The 17,793-nt window shown below is 36.2% G+C and overlaps 3 long non-coding RNA genes across 4 annotated transcripts; 1 reads left to right on the top strand and 2 right to left on the bottom strand.

The window, feature by feature from the left end:
• Window positions 1–2,997: 2,997 nt before the first annotated feature.
• LOC138124829 (uncharacterized) lies at window positions 2,998–4,375 on the bottom strand. The gene is made up of 2 exons (XR_011157288.1): window positions 3,746–4,375; window positions 2,998–3,691 (listed from the first exon to the last, which is right to left on the bottom strand). It is a non-coding gene; the product is annotated as an uncharacterized lncRNA (long non-coding RNA).
• A 5,251-nt stretch (window positions 4,376–9,626) lies between these two features.
• On the top strand, window positions 9,627–11,154 carry LOC138123626 (uncharacterized). Of its 2 annotated transcripts, none has more exons than XR_011156868.1 (2): window positions 9,627–10,882; window positions 10,980–11,154. It is a non-coding gene; the product is annotated as an uncharacterized lncRNA (long non-coding RNA). The 2 variants fall into 2 exon arrangements; XR_011156867.1 differs by having other exon boundaries at window positions 9,627–10,928.
• On the bottom strand, window positions 11,092–12,326 carry LOC138123627 (uncharacterized). Its single transcript, XR_011156869.1, has 2 exons — window positions 11,438–12,326; window positions 11,092–11,320 (listed from the first exon to the last, which is right to left on the bottom strand). It is a non-coding gene; the product is annotated as an uncharacterized lncRNA (long non-coding RNA).
• Window positions 12,327–17,793: the final 5,467 nt, after the last annotated feature.

Genomic DNA, 17,793 nt, shown 5'->3' with positions numbered 1-17,793 from the left:
TCTTGTGGCTGCTGCTGCTGAATGTCCACATTTAAATTCATATAACATTAAATTACGATTTTGTTCTTTTTCCATGTAAACAATCAATTAACAGAATGTAACCAATTGAAAATTATTTAACTAAGAAACGTCAAATTGTTTATGGACAAGTGTACTTCATATTTTAAAAAACTAACAAAAATTACCAATTGATTTTACATTTATTTTATATCGAGAAACAGAATACCACAAAAACGCTCAGAACTTTCTGGACACCCTAATAATTTTCTTGATGCGTCTAGTTCGCTGGATTGTGATATCATTTGCATTACTGAAACATGGTTGAATGATGATATTTCTACATCGGAATTTATTTCACCTTACTTATATAACGTTGTTAGATGTGATCGTAATTATAACCTCTTGAATTTTCTAGAGGAGGTAGTGTTTTCTTAGCTGCCAAATCCACACTAAAAATTGAACAGATAGATGTCTCGGAGTTGCGTGTTGCACTTAATTATCTTATAGAGTTTGTTGGTTGTAAATATTTCTTAGGCAAGGATGAGTTTCTTATATTTGTTGTTTATTTTCCTAGAACCCCATCTTTGCCTAAGCTGACTACTTTCTGTAACTATTTTGAACATAATTTTGTGTCTACCAACAATATTATTGGTGACTTTAATATACCGCAGTTTATCCAAAAGGATAATTATAATTGAAATCTTGTTACGGTAATTAACAGATCTAGCCAATATTTGAGTTTAAAACAATTTAGTGATGTCAAGAATTTATCTCACAGATTGTTGAACCTCGTTTTTTCCAGCCTTGAGTGGGTAGTTATACATGATTCTACACCATTTGTGAATGAGGACTGGTACCACCCTGTACTATCAATATTTGTATGTTTGTCTACTTATGATATAAATTTCGTTCCATCTAATAATGCTAAAACTTACAATTTTAAGACAGCTAATTATGTCCTATTGTATCAGGAACTATTAGCTACTGACTGGTCATTTCTTAATTATTACCAGAGATTTAAGGAATATCGCAGGTTGATCAAAAGGCAAATCGCCTCTGCGCGTGTTGCTTACTTAAGTAGCATACAAAATAACATAAGAGATGATCCACGTAAATTCTGGTCATATATTAACTCAAAAAAAGGTGTCTCTAGAATTCCGGGAAGAGTAACGTGCAATGGTGATGTCTTTGATGCACCTCAAAATATAGTTGATGCATTTGCTTCCTTTTTCCAATCTGTCTTTATAGCATCTGATCCAGATCCCCTGATCTCGGACGTTAATGTAGTATCCGACTCATCTTTAAATATAATTCAAATTTCTGAAGCTGATATTTCTGCAGCTATAGTCTTGATTAAGAATTCTTTCACTGCAGGACATGACCAAATACCAGCCTTGTTGGTAAAAGACTGTAAAACCATGTTTATTCAGCCGCTGTTGACAATCTTTAATGCTTCACTTCGGCAATCTAAATTTCCTTCTTTGTGGAAAATATCCAAAATTATTCCGGTTTTCAAAAACGGTGATCGTTCTATTATAGACAATTATCGCCCAATATCTATTCTATCCAATTTTTCCAAGATTTTTGAAATCGTTTTATATTTTATATACAGTGCATTTTTTTTAACTGTTGCCATAGGGAATTGCATGGTAAAACTTATACCCCCCTGTTAACTTTTGTTCTGATGAAAATATTCAAACCATTTTTGGAATAAAGTTTGAAGATTTTTTAAACTATCGAACAGAATAGAATTCAATATCCTAAACTGTCGAAAAAGTTGTGAAAAAAATATTTTCTAGCGCGCTGGAATAATAGTACGTCGAGCGGCCGCCAGAATAGCGTCCCTGTCGGCTCAACCAGCACCTGACCGACCATCTCCACTTTTGACTTTTGTCACTTTCATTTAAAAAATAGCGAGCGGGTTGCACACAAAATGTTGTGTACACCTTGGCTACGAAATCCTTTGACGACCTCGAGATTGTCTTGTCTCGGCCGCAAAGCGGCCTTGACGACAATTTTTCTCTCGGTTCGTCAAAGTAGGATTTCGCAGCCTTGCTATACAAATAACTGTTTCTGCATTAGGAGTTTTATTTGCTGTTCATCGAACAGTTTCGATAATTTTTTATTCCTTACTCGAAGAAATGGCCCAAACATGCAGCAACTTTGTCCAATGACCACCAAAAGAAACTATTCAGGCTTTAATGCCACAAGAGTTTCGTGATTTCAACGAAAATTGTCGCGTTATTATTGATTGTACAGAATTCCGGCTGAGCAACCTGCAGACATCTCCCAGTGAGTTTACTAGTATTCTCATTATACAGGTGTCCCAGAACTCGCGGATCAAACTTACAGTGCGTTTTCCTTGGTGATAACTGAAAGCAATGCCGTTTAAAAAAAAGGACAGGGTATAATCGATTTTTTGTAATGAATAATTAAAGTTAACCAATCAGAAGGACGCTGTTAATTTGAATTTCACGTAAATTTAACCAAAGGTTTGAATTGCCTAGCAACATAATTCTAATAAGAATAGTATGGAATTTCAAGTAAATGTTTGGGCAACTGCGAAGATTTTGACAACGTCAAGTTATAATTTCATTCGAAATTGTCAAACTTCGTATTGAAATCATGTATACAGCTGCAGAGAATGCCGAAATGCTCATAATTTATGGAGAGTGCCGGTGCAATGCACGTGAGGATGGAAGGGAATATGCAATACGTTTTCCACATCCAAATTATAACGTATTTCTACGGTTGGTGTACCGTGCTCGAGACATTGGGTCCTTGGTGCCTAGCTGACAAGAAATTGGTGGTCCCCCGCGAGAAGTTAGAACGCCAGAGACTGAAGATGCTGTTCTTCAGTACTTTGATGACGACGGTAGAAGAAGTATATTTGAAGAACAATATTTACCGCGAACCTATCAATATTTTAGAAGAAATAAATGACCAAATTCACGAAAGACTGGCTACTGTTATTCCTAATATGCTTAGACTGAACACTTGTTATAAATTATTCTTTTTATTTTGCATGTTTCTTATTTCATTTGTTGCATTCTACATCGTTTAGTTATAAAATTTGATCTTAAATTTTTACTAATAATGATGCTAAAATAAATAGGTTAGTTCAATCCAGTTTTGTCTTCTTTTTTTCAGAACTGCCACTGTCGGGGCGTAGAGCCACCCCCCTCCTTTCAGAACCGAGAACCACCCCTGCGTGGGTGAAGAGAGAGATTTGAGACGACAGTACCGAGATGGACTCAGGGTAGAACAGTCAGAGTCACAAGTCAGAAGTCATTCTTACCCAACATCTCGAGTACGGTCGTACGGTCCAAAGAATTGTATAAATGTAAATAAAGGTTTTACACAAAGCGATACGGTGTGTCAGTTCACGCGCGCCTACAGTCAAACCAGTGAAGCCTCCATTAGGCTGAGCAAACCCAGGAGCCCCATTTGGTTCCGAGCAATTCCTGGAGCCCCCATTAGGCCCCAAACAGCCACTATGCTTGATCTGTTGCTCAAAACCTACGTGTAACTCCAGCTTTTTTTGCATTGTCAAAAATGTTCCTAAAAGTCTTTTCTTTCATTTCGACGATGACGAGTCCCGCTCGTGTAGCTGCGCTAATACGTTGCAGATGCAGTGTGATGCACAGGAGTCAGGATAAATTTCTTGTGATTCCGATTCACTTCACAGGCCCTGCATATTTCACTTTTTACTAAGATTTTTAAGGTAGTAATATGTATTACTTACTTGACGCTACGTCGCCATTTTACCTTCCTTCAACAAAGGTTCAATTCATCATATCCCTCCCGTCAATTTGCCATACCCCTCAAGGTTACAATTGCTCTGGAAATTTTCACTCATAACATAACAAACCATATTTCATTCATTGTCGGAATAAGAAACTAACTTCTTGCGTTCCCTGATTTAGATTCTATACATTTGTTCGCCTGCCTTTGGCGAAATTATCCCATTTTTGGTTATTTCAAAAATAGCTGTCACTTTTGACGTCTGTTTCGACAAGTTGACCAGATAAATATTGAAAATAATTTTATTATTCATCGAATTATACGTTGCTTGGCAATTGAGGGAAGGTACTCAATTTTCTCATAAAGGGAAAATTAGATCGAGCTCTATTGGTCAATTTGATTAATTCATAACTAAAAAGCTGTTGCACCCTGAATATTTTTCTAAACGTTTTTTACCTTCATTACCATCAAGGAATATACAGTTTCAATTTGATCCGCGAGTTCTGGGACACCCTGTATAAAGGGGTTTCGAGTAAAAATATTGGTCGGTTGTACAACCCATAGGCAAATATCGTTCGTGTCTGAAGCATACGGAGGTAGAACTACCCATTCCCAAATCACGACAAGCAGTAATTTCTTGCTTTTGCTGGAAGCGGGACATGTTGTTTTAGCGGATAAAGATTTTACTCAATTAAAAACACTTTTGGATGACTCTGGAAAAGCACTACTTGTCATGTCTCCATTTTTGCGAAACGAAGTTTTTACTGCGAATTTAGTCTCCTGCTCGGACCCCATGAGACTTATTGGAACCGCGCCTTCAAGTTTTGGAATTTCCAAAGAAGAACAAAGAATGGTAAAATTTCTTGGTTTTGATCCAAAGTTAACAATAAAATATCTACTTTCTTAACATGTAAACTGAAAACAAGCAGACCTCTATCATCTGTTAGAACAATGCCATTGATTATTATTTACGGGGCAGGACTCTACATCAAGATTCTCTTGAGCTATTTGTTTGGGGTTACAAGAGGCTGTGGGTCTAGGGACAATCCACAGCAACCCAATTTATTGCTAGCTTAAAAACTCAAATTTTAAATGGCCTAACAAATCAAAATCTTTCTGGAACAAATTGTGTCGATGACTAACACTATCTTCTGAGCAACTTGGTTTCATTTATAACAACGCATAAAGAACCGACATCAGCTGACCCGACCTGTTTCGTTAAAAATTTTGAAAGTTTTATAGATTGTTCTGCAGTGATACACAATCATTCCTGAATTTTTTGTAGAAGTGGGTATTTTCGCTCGGGCGGTAATATGGCGGCAAAGCTAAAATAGGGACAAATGCACCAGCCTACATGAAGGCACAAGTAGATTTTTCACGGTTGGATTGTGGAAATCATGATAAAATTGTTTTAAATGCCACTCTTCGCGAAGCGATAAGAATGGGATTCCTTGGTGGTGCAAAAGACACACTGCTTCACAAAAACAACTGCAAAAAGAGGCTCGAGAGACGAAGAGAGTGAAACAGGCACAAAAGAAAGTTGCTCGTGAGACAACAAAGAAAATTAAACATTCTTTCACACAATTAATTGTTACAGTGAATATGAATAAATATAATGGTGCTATTCTCTAAGCAAAAGTTGCCCACTGTAACTCTATAACTCTATAAGCTACAGTCTGTAACACAAAGTAGGATTCTCTAAGGGAAATTGTCTCTGTAACATACATTCTATAGCTTACAGTCGCTGTAAATTTATGATGCGACAAATCGTCACCATAAGCACTGTAAAGCCTCTGTAAGTCATAATAAATGTCACTCCATGTAATCTTGACGTTTGGTTTCTTCTTAATTCTGCCTGGTTCTACCGATTTTACCGACTCACTATCACAAATATAAACATGAACAACGCCGACAGAGTTGTCCCAATAATAATATATCTTCTGCTAGATGAATATGACAGAAGGTAAAGCTTTTTCCATATACTTACCCACCCTATTCTTATCTGTAAAAAAACATATTATTATCGTAGAAATCACATGCGAATTGAACGCCGACGTCTGCGTGACTAAATGAATCCATTCGAGGCTCCAGACAGTGAATTTATGAATAACTTTAGGTTATCTAAAGAATTAACCCAAAATTTAATTGAATGGTTGAGGCCTTACGTTCCAGGCCGCATCAGATCAACCGGCTTACCACTTTTTTTGAGAGTTCTCTCCACTCTGCATTTTTTGGCAAAAGGATCTTATCAGCATGCAGTAGGTGCTTGTTTCTGGGTTTCTGTTAGTCAGACATCGATTAGTCGATCAGTAAATGAAATTTGTCGCCTTATTGTTGATATATTAATGCCCGAATGGATTCAATTTCCGACAGAACCTGCCGAAAAGGCCCAAATAAAACAGAAATTTTTTGAAAAAACAGGTTTTAGAGGTGTTTTAGGATGCATTGATGGATCGCATATTGCAATAATAACTCCACCGATCACTGATGAGAATCACCCTCCTCATGTTTATATTAATAGAAAAGGATTTCACAGCATAAATGTTATGACGATTGGTGATTCTGAGGGTCGAATTCTTGCATGTGATGCGCAAAAGTAGGGTTTTCAAATTTGTATTTTTCTACTTCAAATTTAAACTTCGCTGCTTCTAATTCTAATTTCTTTTCTTCCAATTTCAGCTGTTTTTCATTATAATTATCTTTTTTATATTCTTCAAGCAATTCCTCTCCTATTGTTTTAATGGAGCGATTTTCTTTTGGCATCCTTGTTCTTTTAAAAAGTTTTCTTTTTACATTTTTTCTTACGCTAAATTTATGTTCACAAATAGGTTTACTTTGTTCAGGAGAATTTTCTTTTTCAAACATTGCCGTCGCTTCTTTTATCTCATTATCCAGTGAAATGTGTTCGTCACTAATTCTATTATCATCGCCGCTACAACCAGGTTGGGGTGAATGATTTTTTCTCTGCTGCTGCAAACCCGCAACTACAAGAACTTCTGGAGATCCCGTCACCACCACCTTGCCCCAAACAGCAAGACCTCGATCTTCTAACGCTGACAATTTAATTTCTTCACCGACACCGCCACCAGTTTTTAGTCTGCTTGCGGCAATTTTTCTATATTTCGCTCTAGTGGCATTTTTCCAGTCACCAAATCGCTGTCAATTTATAAATATGAATAGACGAAGTAATAAAAAATGTATTTCTTACCTTTGCCCATTCTTTTGACGATAAAACGGGACCAGCACCAATCGCGTTTAATTTATTGGTCAAATTATCCCAAGATTCCAAAATGTAATTTGGTGAAATCGTTGGAGTTAATTTGCCAGAACGAAAAATATCATCTGTTTCCATTAGTTTCACATATTCTTCGTATTGTTCGGAAGTTGTGTTTTGGCACCTTTTACGTTTTGCAATGTTCATTCTGACACTTTCCACTTTTGATAAGTACGAAATTTGTATTGTTCATTCTGGCAAAGCTTACTCCACTAATTTTCAAATGTATTAAATAGCTCTGTAAGGCAAATGCTTACAGAGGTATTTAGAGAATACGAATTTTATGTATCTCTGTAAGGACGTTCCTTACATTGCTCTGTTAGCTACATACTGTAACTTTTTACATCGTGTAGTGAAATTTTAGAGAATAGCACTATAAAAGTATAAAACGACATCAGATTCAATTTTGACCAATACCTCTGTATTCTAATCTTCAATTACAAAAATCGTTTGTTAGCGTCAAAATTTAAAGTACCACAAAAAAATACTTATACAAGTCAAATCATGCCTTGTATCAATGCAAGGAGTTTCTCAGTTTAGCGGTAGCAGAACGGAGCAAATAAACAAACGAAAACTTTGTAAAAATTGCTTAAAAACCAATCATGACTCAGACAGCTGCACAGGTGGTTATTGCCGGGTGTGTGGCAGTAATACACACAACACATTATTACATAAGAACACATCGGAGCAATTGGGTGAAATTAACAATGAAGTAAATGTCCTAAATTCGAGCACTCCAATCAATGTAATTTTGTCAACAGCAATGGTGCAAGTCCGAGATCACGCAGGTAATTTCACCCAGTTACGAGCTTTCCTCGACGGTGGGTCACAGTCCAATTTCATTACAGAATCAGTTTTGAAAAAGTTAAATTTGCCATGCTACAATACAAATATCAGTTTGTGTGGAGTTAACAACAGGCACAGCAAGGTTAATAAGAGCACACGCTGATTTTCAAATCAAATATCAATAATTTTCAAGCATCAGTAAAATGTTTGGTGTTGCCGACCACTACTAAAAACATCCCAGCCAGTCCGTTTACGACACTCATCGTTGTTATACCGGTGTCCCGAAAATGGCGCACTTCCCATGCACTACGGTGTAGAAGAGATTACCATAAACGTGAGAAAAATGTTAAAAAAATTCTATTGGACTTATTTTCTGATTTGGCGGTCTTTAAAAGTGGCACTTAACAGGTCAGGTCAGGTCAGGTCAGGTTTCGAAATAGTTATTTGTGCAACGAGATAGGAAAAGTGACTTTTTTCCGTACGAGATGCGGGATTTTTAATCGAGACGTAGTCGAGATTAAAAACGCGTCAAGTACGGAAAAAAACACTTTTCCTTCGTGTTGCACACATAATTTTTTCTAATGAGGTAGAGAAAACCCTTACCTCTTGAGGATTTATTGAAAATTTTGGATACAAAATTCGAAAAATCGAGTAGCTCATTTTGGTCGTTATGGAATCAATGTAAACACAAATTTTCACATTAGAAAAATTTGCGAGTTCGTTTAGTTGTGAATGTATTTGCGATTAAAAATGTCCGAAGATGCTGAATTTGTTAGCTCGGACGTAGAAGAATCAGCAGCATTAGCAGTCAATAAGTTATTACCCGTGAAATCGCGGAAAAAAACATGATAAAGCTTACCAACAATTTGAGGATTGGTGCCGTGAAAAGCGAGTGCGTGATATTACTGAAGAAGTTCTACTGGCCTATTTTGAGCAAAAATCAAGAAAACTCAAAGGCTCGACATTATGGAGATAGAAAAGTTCCTAAGGGAAGCGGATAATGGCACTTATTTAATGATGAAGGTAAAGGTGACTTTTATGTGATTCAAAAAATAACTGTTTTACTCTTTAAAGGTGATGTTGATAATCGGGATCAGTGGGGCATGCCGTCGCGAGGAATTGACTTTTCTTGACGTGAAGAACATTACAGACAAGGGGTCTTATATCATTATCCAGATTCCAGACACTAAAACAAACGTCAGGCGAGAATTTACAATATCACCAGGCAATTTTGAAGGTTTGGATTTATTAGAAATATTCAGGACATACTTTGTTACTTTGTTTGTTAAAAGAATGCAATAATGTTGTAGTACATATTTATAATAAATACTTAATATAATTGCTGGTTTTCATTTGTTTTACTGTTCCTAACTAGGTAGGAAAAGTAGTACTTTTCCTAACCGAAATGAATGTGGAAATGTAACAGTTTTCGATACCGAATTAGAAAAAAAATGTATTAAAATGTCATGAAAACTACCTCTAATCGTATATATTATCTCAAGGTACAAGATCACTCACTATCAATATCCGATTCTGCATAATAGAGAATTTAGAAGTTTAGGAAATTGTAAAAATTATCTTAAATTCACCAAGGCAACACTGCAAGGTAATGATGTAGAGATATTTTCATATTTGATGGCGGAAATAAAAAAAGACTGAGAAATGTCACAAATTTGTATTGTCAGTGTCAAATTTCTCAAAGACGTTCCTGATTTCGACAGAAATGCAGCAAATTGGCAATAAGAAAATTATTTATCGTCGAACTAGAGACAAAATTTGTAATACGTTTGATTATATGAGAATAACTTTTCCTTTTGAATCATTGACAAAAATTGGTTTCCTTAGAATTTATTTTTTCAATCTACAGGGTGTTTATAAATGTCTGTGATCGCGGTTTGCCATGAAATTAGATTCATACAAGTGGTAACCAGTACTATAATAAATTTGAAGTTAAGTGTAATCTGACAACAAATGTCAGTGCAAAATGTCAATGCCATCAATGTTTTATCCTTTTACCAATAAAGTGATAGCCGTAGTACAGGGTTATTATAAATGTTTGTAGTCCAAGTAGGCCATGAATTTGTGCCGCCTTGTTTCGATTGTGCACTGTATCTAGTGGAATATTGGTATGAGTGAGCTCCTGACCAACTGAAACGGTAAAAGTCGCTGTTAATGTCAAATCACTTGATTACCGCATTTTTTTCCTTCGAATCAAAATAAGTCTTTAGTAAAAGTTAAGAGTGTTAAGACCACAGACGACGACGATGAGTATACAACAGTGATCAAGGTTAGGTTAGTAAAATTCTGTAAGTTTCAAGTAAATTTATTTTCAGGTTAACTGTTCTCTTCCAAATTCTCTCTTCTAATTATCAGTTTCTCCTAAACACATTTTGATTTTTAGGATTGCAATGGGGTACACCGTGGAACAGACTACTTTCATTATTATTTCATTTTATTAAAATGGTGTACGAGATGAAAACAGAATGCAATCATGTAAGGATCAATATCTCGCAAAGTTTCCTAATTTAGAGATAGAGGAACAATCTTTAATGACCCACATTCGATGGATTGTGAATAGACAAAACTAGAGATGCTTCAAAGGAAAAGTTATCGAGAAGGCTTCAAGTTGGTGAAGTTTTGAGAGAGAGAATGGAACAAAATCCCAGAACATCATTGCTGTCAGCACAGTCAGGTGTAGCACTGACCACTGAGCACATGTCAGAAAATTGTGAAGAAAAGATTAAATTTGCACCCTTATAAAATGTCATTGTTTCAAGAACTGAAACCAGCAGATTATCCATGTCGTGTTGCATATTGCAGCTGGTTTTTAAACAACCTAAATGATAACAGAACTTTGGATTTGTCATTCTTTTCCAACAAGGCATGGTCCTGCAAGGGCGTAGCAATGATTTTTTGCTGGGGTGGGCCAGACTTTAAACCAGACAGATGATAGATAGATATTGCAGATGTATCTTGTTTTTAATGTGTTTTACTTTTATTCTGGAGTGGGCCAGAAGGATTCTGGGGTGGGCCGGGCCCACTTGGCCTCCCCCTTTACTACACCCTTGTGGTCCTGCTGTAAGTTCATAACCTGATGTACTCAGGGAGACGTTAGAACTAATAAGTATACCTCCTCTTCCATATTTGTTGCTGATTTCATTAACAACTATTCCAGATTGGATCAACACATCCACCTGTCTGACGTCGCCCATCTTGTGTATCCTGCTCCTCCACATTATAACATTGGAAATCATTTAATGCACATTAACAACAATAAAACCTTGCTGGACAGTTAAATAGCTTTAATTTGTTGCCATATAACACATAAATAAAATGTCTATTTACAATGATTTCATTCTCTCATTTTCCATCAACAGTTTTGGAATCTTGTGGTACTTAACATTGTTTCCTCGAAACTTTTAAAACAAAAATGATTCAGTACCCATTGAATAATTTAACAGCAACAATTCAGTTCTACACACCTGCGGTTAAACACCAGTGGATAAGTTTACAAAACTGAAATAGAGAAAATTAAATTTTATTGTCCGTATGAGATGGATTGAACTATATGAACTTTAAAATTCACTTTGATAACAAATCCCGTCTTGATGGATTTAAGTCACTGTTACTCACGGTATTAAAACGTTGGAACAATCTCTTTAAACGAATCTTCACTGTTGTGGTTAATAATTCAAAGAATTTTTCGAAGGTAAACATAACCTCCTAATGTCAAGAATAATAATCTACTTCGTATCATTTTCGTATTGAACTATGAACGGCAAAAGAAAAAATTTCATTTGTTTTCATGGGCTCGTTGACTACAAACATTTATAATAACCCTGTATAAGTGGTAGGTAAACGTGAAATAGACTTATCCAATTCAGGCAGATTTGATTTCAGTCAAATCTGTCTTAAGCCAGGTTGAAAAAGAATGAAGGTTAGAGGAGGAACAATCTCAAAAAAAAAACAGGATTCATCTGGTCCGGATGATAGCACCCTAGAAGAGCTTAGGGTTACCAGATGAACATACGAATGGTGAGAAAAGCAAACGAGAGCAGAGGAGCAGATCAGTGGATTTAGACTGAAGTGCCAATCTCCGCAAAGAAATGTTTGGATTATCTTCAATTCTTTCGCGGATATCTTCCACAATGTCTTGAGCAACTGGTGGCCTACCTGAAGACTTGCTTTTTACGACGCTCCCAGTTTCCTGAATGCGTTCTAAAGTTCGTCTGATTTTCTGACGTAGACAATGATGGTAATCTGGAAATCTGATGCGGAATTGATCGAGATAAGGCTCGACAGAGTATGCCCAGACACCATCGTTACCTATACCGTTCCTAAAATAAGCCTCTAAAATGAATTTATTTTGTTCGAATTCCATCTTTCACAATCTGTCTACTTGACGTATAATTATTTTGACGTGCATTGCTAGTCAAGTTCACGATTTTGTAGAGAATTAGCTTTTTTCAAAGGCAACGTGATAACAGACATTTATAAACACGCTGTATTTAGCGAAAATTTAAATTTACCTAGACATCCTTTTTACCGCGTTTATGAGAAATTTGACACTGACAATACATTTTTGTGACATTTCTCAGTCTTTTGTTTCCGCCACCAAATATGAAAATACCTCTACGAGTATATACAGGGTGGACCATCGTATGGCATTTTTTAAATTTAACCTATTTAAAATGGTCAAAAAAAGATAAAAATTGGAGGAAATGATCTTGAATTTTGATACTATAACATGGCATAATTATTTTTTTGAAAACAAAATTGATGTGAAAGTTGATTTTGATAGCAATTTATTATCAAATTATTAAAGCTATCAGATTTTTTTTCTTCCACTGCATCTACGTAATGCGTACATTATGATGATATGCAAAACGGAATTTAGATTGGTATAGTAATTGAATAAATCGAAATATTAAATAATGTAATGGAAAACACGTTTATTTATACCCGAGTTCTTAACTGACAAACCTCGTCAACTGGTGTCAGGCTGATTTACAACAAGAGTAAAAAATAAGGTTATTAACGTAAAGGTTGTTTTAGAGTTTATATCATGGCATTGACAATACTGCCCGAAATTTTAATTCCACAACTGTACCATCGACACGAGCTATGAGTAATAAGATCCAGGTCAGTACTTGAATCTTCTATTTTTGAATTGAATTTTTGAAAGTGACTGATTGTTAAAATAGTTTTGCTTACTCATTCAATGCTAAGCATCGAAGAACGAATTACATTTAGCTAGTTATTTTACCCGCTTATTAATCCAGGTAAAATCAAGATTAGTTGAAAATTTAAGTAGCCACTATTCAAATCCTATCTACTCAAGGGTATTTTCTCGGTTTATTAGATTTGTTAAGTACTAGGAAAAATGATTTATTTGAATTTTGAAAATTTACCTGCTTGCTGTTCTTTTAAGAATTTACCTGATTGTAACAAAATGTTTAGTTTAATATCACCCGTACCATCTGAAACCACACCAAGAGTTACATGGTGAAGATTTTGCAAATCGAGTGACTTTTGCGAATGGGCAGAGGAAAAAATCCGGAATGATGAACATTTTTTTGAAAGAGTTGTGTTTACCGACGAATGTTGTGTGAAAAATAATGGTGCGGTAAATAATAGTATATTGTATATCAAGAGTTGAAAATGAAAGATTTCACACGAGTTTGCAGAATTGAGCCACAAGCCGTAGGCGCGTGGCTTAAGCAAACGAGTGTGAAATCGAATTTTCAACACGTGGTATACACGATATTTTTCCGACGACCACAAAAAAAACGCTAATATTCGGCATCCCTTCAAACTTCAAATATCATTCGACAGAGCTGCGGACAAAATAATTATGCCGTTGCGCGGAGATAGACATCGTTAATCATCGGCCCGTGTACAATATAAAAACACACAGCTGTCGGCCAATCAGATTTCTCAAATTTTTCATTGTACACGGTTAGGCTGTTCGTTCGTGTTCGTGTTGAAATCGTTTGCAATTTTAAATTTTCACTAAGGAAAAACCGTGTGAAATGTGCCATATTTCACAGTGGTCGTCTGAAAACACAATTTTCCGACGACCACTATGAAAAATGCGTAAATTCGCACAAATAACTATTAGTGAAAGTTGGGTATTGCATGCAAATAGCGAACCCGTGTGCAATGAAACTGGTTAGCCAATCAGATACCTTCTAGCCTGTGCGCAATGAAATGATTGCACACGGTTGTAATAACCATGGCCACCAATGTATGTTTTGTCCGCAGCTCTGTCGAATAATATTTGAAGTTTGAAGGGATGCCGAATATTAGCGTTTTTTTTTTGTGGTCGTCGGAAAAATATCGTGTATACCACGTGTCGAAAATTCGATTTCACACTCGTTTGTTTAAGCCACGCGCCTACGGCTTGTGGCTCAATTCTGCAAACTCGTGTGAAATCTTTCATTTTCAACTCTTGATATACTTACAATATACTATTACACTATTGGGCAATACAAAATCCGCATTGGATGAGGGAACAAGATATCTAAAATCGCTGGTCCCTTAATGTCTCTGGAGGTGTTGTCAACAATAGGATTGTGGGGCCGTTTTTTTTTTGAAGGGCCAATGAATGGTGAGAGATACACCACCTTTTTGCAAGACGAGCTAAATGATTTGCTAGATGCAATTGTCCCAGTAAATGAAAGGTTTCGGTTGTGGTTCCAACAAGATGGAGCGCCTCCATCCAATTAAAAATCAACTATTTTATCTGAATCTGATTAACAAAAAAATTTTAAGTCCGGCCCTGAAATAAACACTACCCTCGGCTCGTCAGAGGTACCTTTTGTGATTTATGGTTGGTTGTAATACTTTACAGCGGGCATTGTGAACGCAAATTTGTTGCGGACAGAAGTTACAGCAATAAATCCCTTATACTTTCACGACAAAAATCACAAAATCTCAATTAATTTAAAATCAAAGGTTCCTATCAAATTTTAAATTTCGGGAATACATTCTCCATAATATTTTAAATGTAATTATTAAAAAAAAGAAAATTGGATTTCTGATTTTTTTCACTTTATAGCGTCTCGACGCTGTTTAGAAACTTAATTCAAAAAAATAAAATTACTATGGTGTAGTACTTTAATTGAAGATTGTTACCTGCAAGTTTCAATTTTTTTTAACAACTAGAAATAGGTTAAATCTTCAAAATGCCATACGATGGTCCACCTGTATATCTTTGTTTACATTGTACAGGGTTATTCTAAATGATTGTAGTCGAAGTAGGCGTGAAAACTCAATGTAAAATTTATGGTTGCCGCTCCACATAAAAAAAAAACATCAAAATGATGTGAATAAGTGAGTACACACGGGAGTTAAATTGGGTGCAAAACAACTCAATTTTTCTGGATTCAATCGTTAATTTAACAAAAATAAATAAAAATCTCATCACCGCACTAAAGCTAAAAAATGACAGTGACAGCGACAAAACTGACAGTTCACATGAAAGCGGCAAAAATGTAATAACATGGGCATGGCCTACTTCGACTACAATCATTTAGAATAACCCTGTACATACTATCATTTTTGCAATAATTGATTTTTTTGTCTGAAAATTTTTTTCCATATTTTTTCATGTACATTTAAATATCCTCGTTTTGTGATTCAACAGTTTACTGATTAAACTCTTTTAACCAAAATTTTAAGACAATATAGTTATTTTTATATTAAGTGCGCGAAGAGAGTGTTTTTTGTGCATGAAAAGATCTTTTACGCCGAGACGAAGGTCGAGGCAGTATAAGCCTTTGAATGCACAAAAACATCTTCGCGCACGAAATATAAACAATATTTTTTCTATAATTGATTCAAAAAATTGAAATTAAAAATTCAAATTTTTGAAGGAACTCTGAAGTTTCAATGCAGTGACCATGTTGCTAGGTAACTAATAAAAAACAGTGCGTGAAATGAAAAACAGAAATAGTCGTATGCGTGAAATTGCATTTCACACACTGTTTTGTATGGTTTCTATGGTTTCGATCTTACTAACAATGCAAAAAAAAATACACGTCAGAAAATGACCCACTTCAGGCACAGATAACTATGCGTGAATTTCAATTTTTTGAATCAATTATAGAAAAAAAAAGTTTTTTAAAACTACACTACTCAAAAAATAAAAGTATTCACTTTTTTGAACTTCGATATTTTTAACTTAACCGACCAAAGGTAGGTAAGTTATTGTGATCGGTCCAAAATTTCGAATTGCTAATTTCATCAGATCTTTACGTTTTGAGGTCCTCTGAACACGTTTATGAAGTTTTTAGAATGATGTCTGTCTGTGCGTCTGTCTGTCCCACTTTTCGTTCTCCCACGATTACTCAAAAACGCTTTGACCGATTGCTTTCAAATTTGACCAACACAAACTTACCCGTGGTCTCTCGAGTTGAAAAGCTTTTGGTGTCAATCGGACCACGGGGGGTGGAAGAGGGTGGGGGTAGGTCGAAAAAATTATAAGGGAACATGGAAATTTGACTTTACCGTTTGAAAGGGCATGTGTTTTTATGTCGGAAACGATGTTTACTATTTGCGGATTTTTCCAATATGGCGGACTTATGAAGTAATTTACGTCTTCATAGATCGACGGCGATAACCGCTGAAACTTTTAACAAAAAAATCTCGGATCTTGCCATTGGAAATAACTCTGTAATAGTAACCACCGAATAGAGTTTGGTGTCAATTCGACTACGAGGGGTGGAAGAGGGTGGGGGTTGCTCGAAAAAATAATGAGGTGACATGGAATTTTTTGTTTTTTTTTGTTTGATAAGTTGACCAACAGGATGTCCCAATTATAGGTCAACTAAGTACTGATGAATTAAGAGACAAAGCTAAAGCAGAAACCAAAGGAAACGATGGAACCACCATTGAGAATTAACAAAACCATCTCAAGCCATACCAAGCAACTAGCATTCTATTGCTGGTCTCGAACAAGAGGGTTGAGATAGCACTTCCTGATAGCATCGATGCCACAACAAAATATGTCAACCGTATCCTCAATGTTTCCGTAATTGATCATCATCCGGACGACGGGCGACGAGAGTCCAGTATTTGTCCGTCTAGTCGGAAGAGAGAATGTGTTTTTCGTGCGACAAGCCGGACGATTAACCTTAAAAGTAACTTGCGATAATAAATCTGAACAGTTGAGAAGACCATGGATCAATTTGAACAGGAAAACCACTGAGTGCTCAGCACGTCTTGAAAGTAGTGATGACATTCCAAGCTGTCCCAAAAGAAGATCGTTTGGATGGCCTCTGGGTGGGTAACTACCAGTTAACATATGTACCCCATTCTTCAAAAACCTGCGTTGAACACGTTCTAGAGAGGCTATGTGATTGTTGTACATAGGCGACCAAACTAATGATGCATACTTCAAGCGAGATCGAACGAAGGTGAAGTAGAGCAGCTTTAATGTGTCAACATCCGAGAATTCTCTGCCGTTCCTCAAAACAAAGCCGAGAGACTTAAATGACGAATTGACGATGGACTCAATATGGTCAGTGAACGACAGCCTGGAGTCAAAAATAACACCAAGATCTCGAACTAAATTACTACGCGAAAGTATTCTGCCGTTGATGTTATAATTGAACAGAAGAGGTTTAGTTTTCTTGGTGAAACTGACCACCTTGCATTTGGCGCAGTTCAAATGTAAATTATTGTCAACGCACCACCGAACGATGTCGTCGATACCATCCTGCAGTCGTAGGGCATCATCGTAGCAACCAATCAACGAGTAAACCTTCATGTCATCGGCAAAAAGCAAACATGGCAAGTCCAAGGATTCCACGATGTCATTTATGTAGATGTTGAAAAACAGCGGACCCAGAACTGATCCCTGGGGGACTCCGGAATCCTGTCTAAAAAAGTAGGATTTGAAACCATTCAAATATACATATAAATACCGGTCATGTAAGTATGACCGAAGGAGTAACCGCAGATTGTCGGAGAAACCAAAGGAATCA

The sequence above is a fragment of the Tenebrio molitor genome, chromosome 2 (assembly GCF_963966145.1).
Source record: "Tenebrio molitor chromosome 2, icTenMoli1.1, whole genome shotgun sequence".
Taxonomy (NCBI): Eukaryota; Metazoa; Arthropoda; class Insecta; order Coleoptera; family Tenebrionidae; genus Tenebrio; species Tenebrio molitor.
This window is presented reverse-complemented; position numbering and strand designations above follow the sequence as displayed.